This window comes from Corvus moneduloides, chromosome 23 (assembly GCF_009650955.1).
Source record: "Corvus moneduloides isolate bCorMon1 chromosome 23, bCorMon1.pri, whole genome shotgun sequence".
Taxonomy (NCBI): domain Eukaryota; kingdom Metazoa; phylum Chordata; class Aves; order Passeriformes; family Corvidae; genus Corvus; species Corvus moneduloides.
In genome coordinates, this window is record NC_045498.1 from 79,728 (window position 1) to 94,389 (window position 14,662).

Consider the following 14,662-nt stretch of genomic DNA (forward strand, 5'->3'; position numbering starts at 1 on the left):
TGTGAGATTCCCCGACAAAGCCAAGATCGAAGGACAAGGACAGTCCATTCTTTTTGCTTTAAGGGGATGTATTTCCAGCTTCAGTGGTTTCTAAGTGGAATGACTGTGAGCAACAACGCAAGGAGTTCAGTGTGAGGAATAGCTGAGCACATCCATGAGCGAGTGGGGCCAGAGGAATTTATTCCCAGGGCTGTCAGTTTTGCCGTCTAGGAACACATGTGCTCCTCTTGCTGGTTTTGCATTCCTATTCCCACACCATCAGTCAATCTCCATTCCTCTGTAGTTTTTATCCTCTTCATATCTTCACTGAGGGATGTCCTTACTCACTCCTCAGAGGGAATTTCTTTGGAGACCTCATCTATCCTCCACAGGGATCAAATCATAGACTGCTGTGTCTCACCAGGATTCAGCAAGGGCTATCTCAGACTGTGGATGTAATTCACCAGGAGTAGGGTCAAAAAGACCTTGTTTTCTCCCTTGGTAATACAGGGAATTCACCCTCAGAGAATTTATGAAAAGGTCAATTGGTCAAATAAGAGTGCTCTGGATGTTCACAGGAATAATTTACTAACTGGCAGGGCTTGTTTGTTTACATCCTCCATACAGATCCCACGGAACAGACTTAATCCTGGGTCTGGATATTTGATTGTGAGTAGCTCTTGGGATATCTGTCGGCATGTTTGTAGTCCATACACAGTCAGCTGTGGGATCTTATGCTAATGATGTTTTAAGATAAAATAAATAAATGAGCTTTTCCACTCCACCAGTGAACATCCCAAAGTGTTCAGCTAATGGCCCAGTACAAACAGTTCTGGTGCTGAAAACAAGCCCCAGTCTGTTCAAATCGATTCTAAGGCAACAGAAAACCCAGTGGGTCATGCAAGTGCCTTGTTTGAATGGAGCCAGCACAGGGGAAGGAACAGTGCAAGGCTGGGAGAGAAAGAGGGAGAGCTGAAGGCTGAGACAGTGGATTCATCAGGGTATCCATGCTGAAAACAGCACAACTGGAAGGTAGCAGTACCAGGTGATCAGTTTTCACTGCAGGAGCTGGCACAAGTCTCTGCTGCACCCCTGACTCTCAGGTGGGCACCTGTGTGTGTGTGTCTGTGCATGTATGTGTGTAGCAGTGTGGGATGTGTGGGAGAAGGGCTGCTCTTCACTTTAGGCTACTAATTGAAGCACATCAAAAAGATGCCTGGAGTTAAGGGGGTAAATCAGGGCTCTTTTCTCTTAATCCCTTCTGTAAAATGCAGTTAAAAGAACTTTCTTTGCATTCCAGTTTGGCCAAGCTCCAACCAGTGTGTGGAGTGTTCAGTTTGTTCTTCACTGACTGTGTGTATTTTGCACAGTAAGTTAAAATCTGGACTTGTGGTAGAGCGTGGCACCCATGTCGTGAAGCCACGGCAAAGCTGAGCATGGGGTGGCAGAGCAGAAGCATGTGGTGGTCTCACCCCAGTTATGTGACATTTGGGTCTTCCTGCAGCCTTAAAACTGAGCTGGAAACACAGCATCAAGTGGAGATGGCTGGAAATGTCTTGCACGACTCCACAAATGGTCACTGATCGGAAAAATAACACTTGAGGGACTCGTGGATCAGTTTCTGAGCAGTTACGAATCTATCCTTGCCTGGATGGTGCTGGAGATGCACCAAGAAAGCTCCTCAGAGCCCTATCCCTCATCTCTTTTGTCTCTCCAGAAGCTTGTGCAGTTGAATTAATATTTATTTTTGGTGCATTTCTTCCTGTAAGTCTGGAAGAGGTAGATCGGGTTCTCCTAGACAAGCAAGGAAAACCAGAGTGGATTTGTAGGAATGGGAATTTGCTCAGTGGTGGCACAGCGGAGATTGATGTGGAGGTTTTAGGGGACCACAATTTACCAGTTGGTGCTTTGTTAAAAAAAAAAAAAAAAAAAAGGCTTTTCATCTGGGAGTCATTGATGCACTGAGGGAGAGAAGGACACACTGGAGAACAAAGGAGACCCAAAAGAACAACCAGAGGTCTAAAACTCTGGAGCTACGGAGGAAGCTGGAGGAACTGGATTTATTTAATCCAGAAATCAAAGATGAAGGGTAGGATTTGCTAAGGACTGTCTTCCAGTGGTCAAAGGTAAGAGGCTGAATCTGTTCTCTGACTGCTGTAGAAAGTATGGGGAGGTGCTGAACTTCCAGCAAAACACATTTCAAGAAGCTTTTTCCAGGTTTTCACTTATTAGACAGCAGGCTTCACATGGGAGTTTCTGTGGGTTTTTTACCATAGCATACCCCCTGAATATGGTGTCCCTGTGCTGGGTAATGCATGTGGAGGCTGGATCACGTCTTTGAGGGAGTAAAGATTGCTCCTCTGGGCTTGGGATGAGATTCAGTGGCATTGGGAAGCAGGGAATTTGAATGGGTGGGAGAGGTATAGCTGCGTGCAAAGATCTGGCTTGCAGAAATGTCCAGTGCCATCTGCAAATCTCCCATGGACTCAGGGAATTTTCACATTTACACCACAGCACTGGAACTGACTACACAGAATAAACCAGGATAAATTCCCAATCTGACCATTTCTGTGAATGAGACCATCACAGTTACAATTACTGGGTAGATGATGTCAAGGGAATTTTCTAAGGATTTAACCCTTATATTTAAAAAAACCCCCAATCAGTCCTGAGGAATGAGAAAGGGAGGGAAGATAAGATTATATCCACACCTCTTCCAGGATGGAATACCTGTAGTTTTCGCATCCTGCAGGGTACATTAAGTCTGTAAGGCTGATCTAAGTTTATCTGGGCAGAGTAAATTAAATAAAACCCTGAAATTCTCTGGATTTGATGGAGTGGTACCAATTTTGGGTGCCAGTGGGGGAAAGTTCTGCCCTAAAGAGGCCGACTGAATGGATTATTTCAGTGAACAGAGAGACACTTGAATGTTTTCTTGATTGCCAAAAGTCCAGTTTACCAAGAGCTGCTTTCTTAGAGGTGGTTTGTCACTGAAAAAAAAAAAAAAATCAGAGAAATCAGTCAAACATTTACATTGCTTCTTTGATTCCAACAAACATGGACCAGGGAATTAGGGTGGGAATCTTGAAAAGTTTTCTCTAAAGTTTAAAGGGGATAAAATCTTGCTGTCTGAACTCTTTGGCTTGGGGTTGCAGAAGGAAATTTTGGTTTCCTTATTTCTGCTTGCAAGGTTTTTATCAGGCTCTGGGACAGGAGTACAGTGGGACAATTTTTCCTGATCTTGCTCTTGTTTTAATGAATGCTGAAAAACTGAAGGGAAGGTAGAAATCCCCTCTTTTTTCAGGCTAAAAGCTCAACAGGTTTTCAGAGGCTTGGGCTTTGCAACTAAGGTTTTGTGTGGGTTTTTTGATTTTTAAATTTCAACCTATTTTCTCCTGTTTCAGTGTTCTTTGCATTGAAGATATATAGAGATAATTTCAAATCCTCTGAAGTGGTTTTCCAGGTATTCTTTGGTTTTGTTGGAAGAGAGCTAGTGTCCATATCAAAGGCACCCAGTAAAAAATTAATAATTTACTTCTTTTGTGTGGCAGGGAGGTTAATGGGGCCACCAGGGCTGCAGCTGTCCCAGGGTGACAAACTTTGATCTCCCTGACTGCTTTGGAATTGCTTGGAAGCCCCAAAGCTCCTGGGTTTTCCATGGAGTGATGTTGCTTTCAGAATTACACCTGCCTGCTCAGCACAGGGCTCTGGACCTGAAGAAACACAACAAAAACACCCATGAAAGCACCTAGTTTAAAGTTCCTGCTCCTCTTGTTGCCTCTTGTTGTTGTACTGAAAAATTAACTGTGTCCAACCCCATCTGATGGGATGAAGGGGAATCTGTGACTGCAGTTCAAGAGGGGAGCAGAGATAAAAGATCCATCCCAGATGGATTCAGTCATTTTAATCCCCTAGTTGTTCTCCTATTTATAGTGAGTTACTAGTTCTTGGACAAGGTAGGATTTAATGGGAGTCTGGTGTGATTCAGTTCTTCAACAAAAGCATCCTTTCTCTGCAAAGTTAGTTACTCATTTGCACCAAATGGGGCATGAAAAACAGAATTTAAGGATCTAATTAGCATTTGCTTCTCCTTTCAACAGATCAGTCTTTACACTCATAAACTTGGTGATAAAACTATTTTCAGTTACTTTCCACTCGTCTGAGAATCTTCCAGCCGCCACAGAATCTGAATTTCCAGGTTAAGAAAACAAATATATAAAAAGAAAAGCTAGAAATACTATTCTGCTACTTTTATAAAACGACAAATGTCTTTTTTGTGTGCATTTGTATTCATTTTTAGCGCATCAGTGATTACTGTATGTGCTAGAAGTACCTGTTAACATTAAAGCTCCTTCACAAATCTTTTGTTCTGACATATCTTGAGTGGGCACAGTTAAAAAAAATAAAATATTTTATCCTGATTTGACTTATTCCCATATAGGAATAGGTAGCATAAGGTACCATTATGACGATCTGACTGTGTCTAAGTAAAGTAACAGACTGGCATAATTAAAGCAGTGTTGGAAAGCTATAGGTTAATGTTATTGCTTTGGACATAAACCAAGGAATGTTAGAATTTTTTTTAAAAAGTGTTTCTTCTCAGAAGTCAGGTCTACAGGATTTGATTCAGAGTTCTTAATTCTGAAAAGCATTTTGAAGTTTGCTAAAGGTGCCATTTTTAGTCATAAAAATAACAAAATGAAAAATACAGAAGTATATTTATAGTAAGAATAATGAAGATTTATAGGGTAATGATAGTTACAGTAGTCCTGGCCTAGGAACCCTATATTGAACAGAGTGAGTGAATGTTTGGCTTTTAAAAAGAGAGAGAGGAAAAAAAATCAAGAAACAGATGAATAATGAAAAACAAATCCTTTCTCTGGTGAAAAGCCAGACCTGTGTTTTGAAAATGAAATGTTTTTTTGGGTTAAGCAGTTAAAAAAATGGACTTGATTTTTTGCAGCAGCTTGGATTTATTATTGGAACCAGTTGGCTGTGCCATAGAGGAGAGGAATTTTCTGGTAATTAAAGGAGGAACTGGGAGTCAGAAGCAGTAGGGTCTGTTTCTGGCTTGGGCACTAGCACGCAATGGAGCCTTGGGAAATGCTGCCTCGTTTGTACCTTGGCTTTCCCAGCCATAAAATGGGGCTAAGAAAAGAATCCCACCTCGCAAAGTGCATGCACTAATTAAAGAGCATTGCCACAGCACCTTACGTTCATTAATGCTGGACGAGTGATTTTCACAAGGACATACTTTAACTGCTTTTGAAAAACCCTGCCCTAAACATTTACCAACCTGATTGCCCAGATTCCTAAATCCACGTGTGGCCATCTAATTGGAAAGGGTCTGATTTCCAGAGGTCTGTCTGCTGGTGGAAAAGAACATGATGGGGGAGTGTTTTATGCCTGATCTATGAAAAGAGAAGGATCACAGGACTCCCTCCCACTGGGATCCTGCCATTTGCCTTGCCCATTCCACAGGATTTCCCCACTCCCAGCAGTGAGGTGTGACCCCCGCAGTCTCCATCACGCCTCTCCAGAGGCAGGTGGGGAATGGTCAGCCCAGGTCATTCATGCAAGGGATGGTCTCTGGTGGGTGCAGACAGGTCCTGCTGGAACAGCTCTGTCAGGAAAGGAGCAGAGTTAATCTGAACATCCTCACTGGAGTTAAACCAGTATCCCTGAGGCCCCAAATCCAACTAGGCTCATCTCTCCTGGTCATTCAATTCCTAAGTCACCATCTGTCAGCATTAAACTGCTCAGCCAGCCCTTCCTCCAGCCAATGTCATGGTCAGTGAGTGAAAGGAATGGCCTTGGACACCATCTCTCCCTCCCCGGAGCAGAGGAAACATGCGCTGACAAGACAAGAAATTTTCCTGAACCACAAGGACCTGGAGCTCCTCTCCTGCCTTCCTGTGGGCCTTACCCAGATTTCAGCCTGGGTCTTTAAACATTATTAATAGCACAGGTTGCATTAACAGGTTTGTGTTTTTCTTCTTCTGTCAACCAAGTTATTCAATTGAGACTTTCGGGTTGTTTTTGTTCAAAGTATCAGAGACGGACCCAAGAATGTGGCAGTCCTGCAGGACAATGATCCCTTGTCACTAATGGGCAGCCAAGTGGGATTTTTCTGTGTGGGAGGTTCTCAGTCAGCAGTGGACAAGCTCTCAAGTCTCCAGTGAAAAACAAATAGCTCCAAACTGGGGCAGGATTGGGTTTCACAAGTATTTCTTTACAGCAGCAGTACATCTCCAGAACCCAGTCACGTTCTCCTTGTTGCAGATGATTTTTCCAGAACCCAGCCATGTTCTCCTTGCTATGGCTAATTTTTCCAGAACCCAGTCACATTCTCCTTTCTGTGACTGATCCCCTCTGCACCACCACTGTTCGTTCCCCTCTCTCATTCTGTTGTACCATTTGCATGGCTGTGCGATGGCCTAGCTTTTGGAATTATCTCAATTCCAAAAGAAAACCAGGACAAAATCCCCCTTTGTTTTTGTTTTTTCATCCTGTTAGGTTATTTTTATTTCAGGTCAGTTCCCTAATCCATATTTCAGCTGCAGAAAAAAAGCTGTGGAGACAGTGAGAAAGTGAGAAGGAGTGGAAATACAGGAGTTTGTGTGACTGGAGGCTGAGCCAGACCAAAAGGAGCTCCCTTGTTCTCCTCTTTGAGGTCCTCTCCTCTCACAAGGACCTCAAAGTGAGTCTTGACTGCAAGGCGCACGTGTGTGGTTGGGTGTTTGTGTCGAAGGAGACAGTTTGTGTCTTTGGTATTTGGTCACTGGGTAGAAAGTGCTGGTATTTGTTGGGTATAAAAGCTCTGCCATAGCCAGCAAGCTCCCAGACTGGCTCTGGGTTTGCAGGGAGAAAAGGTGATGTATGGATGGGAAAGTGCTAGGTTCCCTACATTTCAGGAGTGACTTTCTAAGTCCTGCAAGTTCAAAAATTAGTGTGTGACTTTTCATTCTTCAAATGGCACCTCTCTGTGTGCTAATTTAGGAAAGGAACTGGTCATTATCCATGGTGGAATATCGGATGTATCTGATGGTCCAACAGGTGACGTTTTGCTGGCTACTGGGGACCTTATAAAGGTGTTCTCATAAAACCTCTGCAGTACAAGGATTTAGACACAGGGAAGAGAAGTTCTAGTTTTAAAAGTGCTAAGCCCTTCCTGCAAATGAATGATTCCATCTTCTCCTGCTTCCTGCTGGAGTTGCTGGTGCTTGGTGCCTGCCAGAAGGGATCTGGAGCTGGCACACAGGCAAGCTGTTCTGCTGCCTTTGGAGAAAGGTGTTATTTTGCCTAGCAAAGCAAGGGAAGGAGTGTTGAGAAACATTCATGCAGCCAAGTAATGTGCAGGATGGGGAGCATTCTGTCCTCCATGATGCCTGCACTGATCCTCACAAGGAGTTAAACAAGGCGGAGTGAGTAGATGGTGGGCTGGTTCTCTCTTGAATAGGCTTTTTTTTCCACAGGAAGATGGACTGAGAAGATTTAAAGTTCAACTCTGTTTATCTCAGATTTATTCTGGAGTGTAATATGTATTGTAAACAACTTTCTTCATAGAAAAGTATGTGCATGAAGACCAGTCTGGTTTATTTTCTCTGTTGTTCAGATGTAGCCCAAACTGGTACGAGTTCCTAGTTTTCCATAAACATTAATGCTTTTAAAAACAAGCCCAACATGTAATTTCACTTACTGTAGGCTTTGTGTTTGTCACGCAGAACAACAGCCACAGCAGAGCACAAGCTCTGAATGGCCACCCTCAACACAAAGTGCTCTGGTTTCTGGTGCAGAGTCAGGGTATCCCTGAAGGATGTGAACAAACCTGGGGCTGGTCTCTTCATCTGGAATGCCCAGTTCCCTTGGTGGGGTGCCTGGGATGTGCTCTGGCTTTGCTCACCCTCCCTCTTTCTGTGTGGGGTCATAGCACTTGGGAAGGGGAGATCAGAGACATTCTTTCCTTATGATCAGGCTGGATCTCTCTTCTTGTTGATTCCATAATGCCTGAGAGAGCAACTCTACCTCCCTCCTGGGGCCAAACTCAACCCCTAACAAGGCGTCCTTTTCCCTGAGGTTGCTGCTGACCTTCGGTTCACTCTCAACAGCTGTGTCAACCTGAGAGCCCTGGAGCCTGTCCTGGCCTGGCAGTCTCTCTGCCTGAATCACTGAGACTGACTGGGAAGTCACTGGAAATGAACTCGAAGCACCAAAGCCTCTGGCATGTGATCCATTGGGGTCAGATTTTGGGTCCATCCATTGGTTGCTTATCCCCAGTTAAGTGTTGATAGCAGCTGAGGTCCCACCCAATGTGACAAGGCTTAGAACTGTAAATATTCCTGGCATACATGTAACTGCAGCCAGCCTTTTCATATGGAGTGTGGGCAAAGCAGTGCTCCCTAGTTATGGATTACTACACAAATACTGCATGTGTTTGCTCAATGAGTTGGAGATATTTGGATGTCAACTTCAGCACCTCAAGACATCCCCAAATCTCCAAAATAGGCTGTTGTTGGAGCTAAAGCTCTGAATCAGAAGAGTTTAGTTGTGGAGGTGAATGGATCACCTTTAAACTGGTGAGGAGATGAGAGGGAAACTAGGCTCTTGAGTTCCCTTGAGACCTGTGAAATGACCACTTGAGTTTTTTCACAGAGCTACATTTTCTCCGTTGCTGTTTAACTAATTTCTTTGCTGGTAACTGCAGCAATGAAGTGAAGACCTAGAGCACCAGAGCAGCTTTGGAGCAGAGTGAAAAAGACACAGGGTTGTGTTCTCTCCTTGATTTCTACCTCAGCCTTATCCTACACTCCCATGTGGAAGGAGAGCTGGATCTTGTCACAGACTCTGAACAGGGCTGGCAGCCCAGCACACTATCCCATCCCAGCTGGAAGTACCTCTGAGAGACAACAGTGATCCCATGGTTCAGGACAGAACAGGTCCTGTGTGATCTGTATTGAACATCCACCTCTTGAGCAGATCTTTGTTCTGGGGCTTTTGCAACATCCTGTAACATCTTTGAATTCAGGTCTTTGCTCTCTTTGGTCCATGTGGAATCTCAAGAGCTCGTTCAACTCCGAGCACATCTCCTTGGCTCTATCTGAAACCTGTATTTGGGAGTTTTGGGGCAGAACTGGACAGCAGGAATTCAGTTGGCTGCATGAAAAAGAAACCTTTATCCATGTACTGCATCAGGCCTTGCGTGGCCAGCAATATCCATCTGTGGAAGGGGATGTGGCATCCCTCTGATATGCCAAGAGCAGGTGGTTCCTGCCAGGAGCAGGATGCTGGGTTTGCTGGGCTTCGGGACAGCCATCCTCGTGTTCCCCAGCCTGGATGGTGGATGAAATCTCTTGTCTCAGCTCAGCGCTGCATTTAGCAGCTGAGTGAAGGGAGGAACAGCCTCCTGAGGAGCTGGGTGGACAGAGCAGCATGTGTGGGATGGAAGGGCCTTGCCTTCTGTCTCAGGAGAGCATGGGGGGTTCGGAGGGGAGCTTTTCTGGCAAGCAATGAACTTGTTCAAATAAACAAAAGGCTAAAAACAGCTCGTCCTCAGCCCCCTTTAGAAACCCTGCAGCAGATGTTGTCAGTGACTGTAGGTCCTTGTTGGGAATCCCATGGATAATCACTGGCAGCAGGGGAACACATGGCAGTACACAGCAGCTCAGAGAGGGCCCTCTGTTCTCTGAAATTACTGGAATATCTGTCCTGTCTGTGCTGATGGAAACACGGCAGAGTGAGCAGAACTGCCCTGTGCTGCTGGCTTGGCCATGCCCAGGCTCTGTGGCCTCCAGCAAGTTCCTCCTTTGCACTGTAGATCCTTCTCTGTGTGGTGAGGTCAGGGATAGGCAGCTGCTTCCCTGGGGATTCTTGGCTGGGCTTTTAAACTTTGCAAGGTGCAACTGGAAGGGACTCTGTTCAGAATAGGTACATGTTCAATATTGGTCTAATTATTTACATCATCAAAGATGAGCAGGGGCTGAGAAGTTCCACCAAAAGCTCAGTTTGTTACAAGACCATTTTTTTTTGCCACCAGTGAAAATGAGAAATGCTGCAAAGAGATAAAGAGGCTGGGTATGATCAAGGTGACACTGGACCAGGCTTGGCCTCTCCCACATTAAATGCTTTTCTCTCGTTTCGATGCACTGTGAGTTCATCTTTTTGGCTCTGTGTCGTGGAGAAACTAACTCTATCCCATCTGAAAGTGGGACATTGTTACAAGGCGACTTGCGTTTCAGGCACAGTGATAGCTGTGTGAGGTGGCTGGGGCTAGGAAGGGCAGGACTAAAGAACTGAGTGTGGCTCCAGTGTGTGAGAAAGGAGCAGGGAATTCGGGATTAAAGGAGTGAAAGGAGGAGTCAGATGCTCCTGTGCTGTGCTGTGTCAGGTGCTCCCTTCCTGCTCCTTTCTGTACATTGCTGTCAAGTCTCATGGCATGTAGACAGGAAATAAATACTTGTTTCCTTGGATTCATGGACTTCCTTCCTTTCAGAGAAATTGAATGGAGGCATAAGGTGGGAATAACTGTCAGAGTCTTGAATTTAAGGGCATAGTGGCGTTTTTTCCCCCTGTGAATATGGAAACCTCTTTCAGATCTGTCCGCATCCAGTGCAGCCAATTGATTGTCCCATGGTAAGAATTCACCAGCTAAGCAAAGCCTAAACCTATAAAATCCCGGAATGTGATTCTCGGCAGGACTATGCAAAGCAACCGTATCATTCCTGTTACACCCGAACACTGCAGACCTGTCTGGGAAGTGACAAGATTTTATAGCCATGCTCTGAAATGTTTTATGGTTTAGGGGCATCCCAGGGACACAGCAAAGCATTTTTCATGGAGCTGTGAATTTGCTTATGCGTGGAAATTTCCTATGGGTGGGGCATCTAGAAGGAGGGAATGAATCTTGGACAGGTGCTCATGTGAAAATATACAGACCCACACATGGGCTCCACAAACACAACAAGCTGGATCCAGCTCTTTCTCAAAACAGACTTTTCTCTTCTGTTTCTTATTGTATTCCTTCTTGAGGCTTTTCCAGCATTCCTCGTTGGAATTTATAATCTGTCTATTTTATAATTTATCATGGCTTCTAGTCCCAGACTCAGTGCAACTCACATCCCTCCCGATGAAGCAGTAGCAGATTGTTCCCATCTGATTTCATTCCTGCTAATCCTGAGAAGCTGCAATTGAGTTAAAAACTCACGTGTGTAGTTAACATGTCAGGAAGCACCAAAACAAAAGCGTGTGAGGCCAAGGAGAAGTGACCGGACTGTTTAACGTGATTGGAAATCAAGCTAGGAATACTCGGAATTATCTCATGGAAGTGACTGTACCTGATTCACTGTAGCTTAGTTATTTTATCTTCTGAGTCTTCTCATCCCTGAAAGTGGCCATTTCATATTTCTGGGAAAGCCTGGCAGCTCCCTTTATTTGGGTAGCACTGGTCACAACAATCCATCATTCACAGACGTGGTGTTAGTGCAGCAGGAAGTGCACCTGGAGCAGTGGAAGGTCAAATAGCTGCAGCTTTTCTGCAGGGAAAGAAAATACGTTCTCTCCGGCACTGAAAAACTTCCTAAAACTGTGATACTGTGAAACTTGCCAGGAGATCTCCAAATAGATATTTATCAGTTTATATGAAACCAGTTCTCCTTTGGGCCATAAGGTTTGAAATTCCTAGATCTCAAAGAAGGCAAGGGAAATATAGGGAAGTGGTTCTGCAGGAAATCCTTCTCTGTCTTGTTGTGCAGGTTTGTATTGATGAGACCTGAATGACTTAAGGGCTTCCAAAAGGCTGGATATCAGGAAAAGGTTCTTGCCCCAGAGGGTAGCTGGGCACTGACCAGGCTCCCCAGGGAAGGCTCCCACAACTCCAGGAGCGTTTGGACAACGCTCTCAGGCACTGGGTGGGATTGTTGGGGTGTCTGTACAGGGCCAGGGGTTGGACTCCATCCTTGTGGGTCCCTTCCAAGTTGGGACATTCTATGATTCTGTGAAACCCTGCAGCATTAAAACCCATTAGAAACTCCCACATGGACCTTCCCTAAACTCTTTCCATAAAAGACTGCACTAGAAACAGTCGATCCGCACTCTCGCTCTGCACGCACTTCCTTCTCATTAAAGAGGAATGGGAACTTTCTTATCTTGCCTTGGCCAGGAAACACCACAGATCTGTCACTTACAGGAATTAATTCTTTCTTTACCCTTACCAAGAGCAAGATTGGCCTACAAAGTCTAGAATACACTTTTTGCTTTGGATTCCCTACTGTCTTGGTAATCCAAGCAACTGGTTAGAAACCTTTGCAGTGGGCTATCTGGGAGCAGAGTTATCACTCCAGTACAAGCCATGCTTTGAAACCTCTTGGCTCTAGTTTGCCTCGGAAAGTTATAAATACTGTTCCCAGCACAAACATTCTCCATGTCTGAGAGCTAATGAGCCCAACAGCTGCACGGGGGCTGTCCACCAGGAAACACTAAGCCACGTGAAAAAGATTTGAACATGCCCAGATACTCTAAGTGGTTGAATGTGTGGCTAAAATGCAGGGATTTTCCCGCATCTAATTTATACCTCCAGATGAAACTGTCCTTTACTGACCCTCTTTGACACCTGCAATTATCAGGACAAGACCAGCACAGACCATCATCTCTGTGACACTGGTGCAAATCCAGCTGTTTTTAATAAAATGAGCTATGTTTATGGAAGGAAGAGACCATAAAGTGTCAAAAACTTCTCTCTGAGGAAAGTATGCATTTTAGTAAGGATCCATTTGAAATGTACCACATGCAGACAAGTATTCGCTGATACACTCTGACTCTCTGAACACCTTCAAGTCCAAAGCACCAGTAAATCCACTTTATTTTGCCAGCTAAACTGGGTTTATGGCTGCTTTGCACTACCAGAAAAAGGAAAGGTGTCCTGGCTCCTGTTGACACATCTGATCTAAAGTATCCAAGAATTTATAAACAGGATCTAGGAACTATTTGAAGAACCAAATAACTTTGTAAATTTGGATCAACACAAGTAGAATTCACTTCAGAAGTGACATAAACAGGAGACAACTGTGTATCAAAAGTAAGTTAATCAGGATAAGTGTGCAAGCGATCTTGCAGTTCATGGAACCATAGAATGCCCTGAGTTGGATGGATCCAACTCCTGGACCTGCACAGGACAACCACAAAAATACCACTATGTGCCTGAGAGCATTGGCCAAACACTTCTCCGTTGTGAGAACCTGGGTTCATGTGCAAAGACAAATATTCTGCAGGGAAATCTGCTTCTCAGCCCTCCTTTGGGAGGATCACACCTTTCCTGAAAGACTTTTTCCCATTGGTGCTCGTCAGATCTCAAACTTCCACCAGGGTTACAAATGGCCCGCTGAAACTAAAATGCAGTTGCACCTCACTGTACACAACAGCAAAAACTCTCAGGTGGATCTCAAAGCCACACCTAATCCTGGTTTAGAAAAGCCCCTCTGACTCTGCCTGCACTTCTGGAAACCCTGAGAGCAACAGCAGTTGTATTAAAGGACATTCTGTATCCTTAAATTCCTGACTGGGGGCTGTGGGAACCATTCTTTTCGCCTGACTCATGTTGACTTAAATCCAAGTGACTTTTAGTTCAGGCAAAGTCAAGCCCAGGTTGTGAACAGGATCTTTCCACTCATGTTCCCAGTAAGGCTGCTTCTTCTTAAAGAGAAAAACAAATAAACTGGGTAAGCTGAACACAGTAAATAATTTTGTCTCTTGTTTTGGACTAAAAATTCCCAGTTGCTTAAGTGAAAATTGCTGTGACTTAGAGAAATGTGTCCCGAGGCTCCTCTATTGTTTGTCCGTCTATCATTAATCACTGGAAGAGCCTTTCCCTAAGAAATGCCATTGGTCAGTTTGCTTTTAGTAGCTCCAGGCTGGATGCTGATCTGGTTCCTCTGCTTGCATCTGGCATGAGTTTGGTGAAGGAAGTGGCGTGACTTGGAATTTATAGCTGTGTGAACGAGAGCAGAGGCAACCATCTGAAGCTTTCTCAGATCTTTAGCATCTGGAGAACATCACAAATTTACTAAAACACCCAAACATCCAGTAATAACTGCTCTGACATCCTGGTCATGACATTCTTTCTAGCAGGGAGACTAGGCAAGGGTGGGAAAAGAACAAAAGCAGTGGGGGGTAAAAGAAGCAATGAGCAATGTGGACTTCATTTGCTCATGGAAATGGACAGGATACACTGTTCATGCTGGGTTTTCCCTGCTCCTGGCCTTTTGGATTCAGTGGAATTACTCCTGATTTACACCCGTTCAAGTGGAACAGGTTCACTCCCCTTTTCTTCAGCAAAACAAACATTTGTTACTTGGAACACAGGATTCTTAAAATTTGACCCGTAGCTGAGCAGAAATTCTCAGTAGTGCAAGAATTTGTGTTTCTTTAGTTCGTAAACAAAGAAATAGCCCTTGGAGGGAGTGTGTGGATCAATGCCACAGGGATGGCAGAGGGACGGTTCTGGGTGTGGTGTGACTGGGCATTCATCCTGCCACGGGCACAGCAGCTCCATGTGCATCCCACAGGAATGTGGAGGAGCAGGATGCTCTAACATGAGAGGATTGAGCTTTGGGAATGCTGACAGCAGCTCCTCTGCTGGCTCGGGGCCCTCAGGCAGAGCAGGACCTTGATCAAAACAAGCCCAACTGCCAGA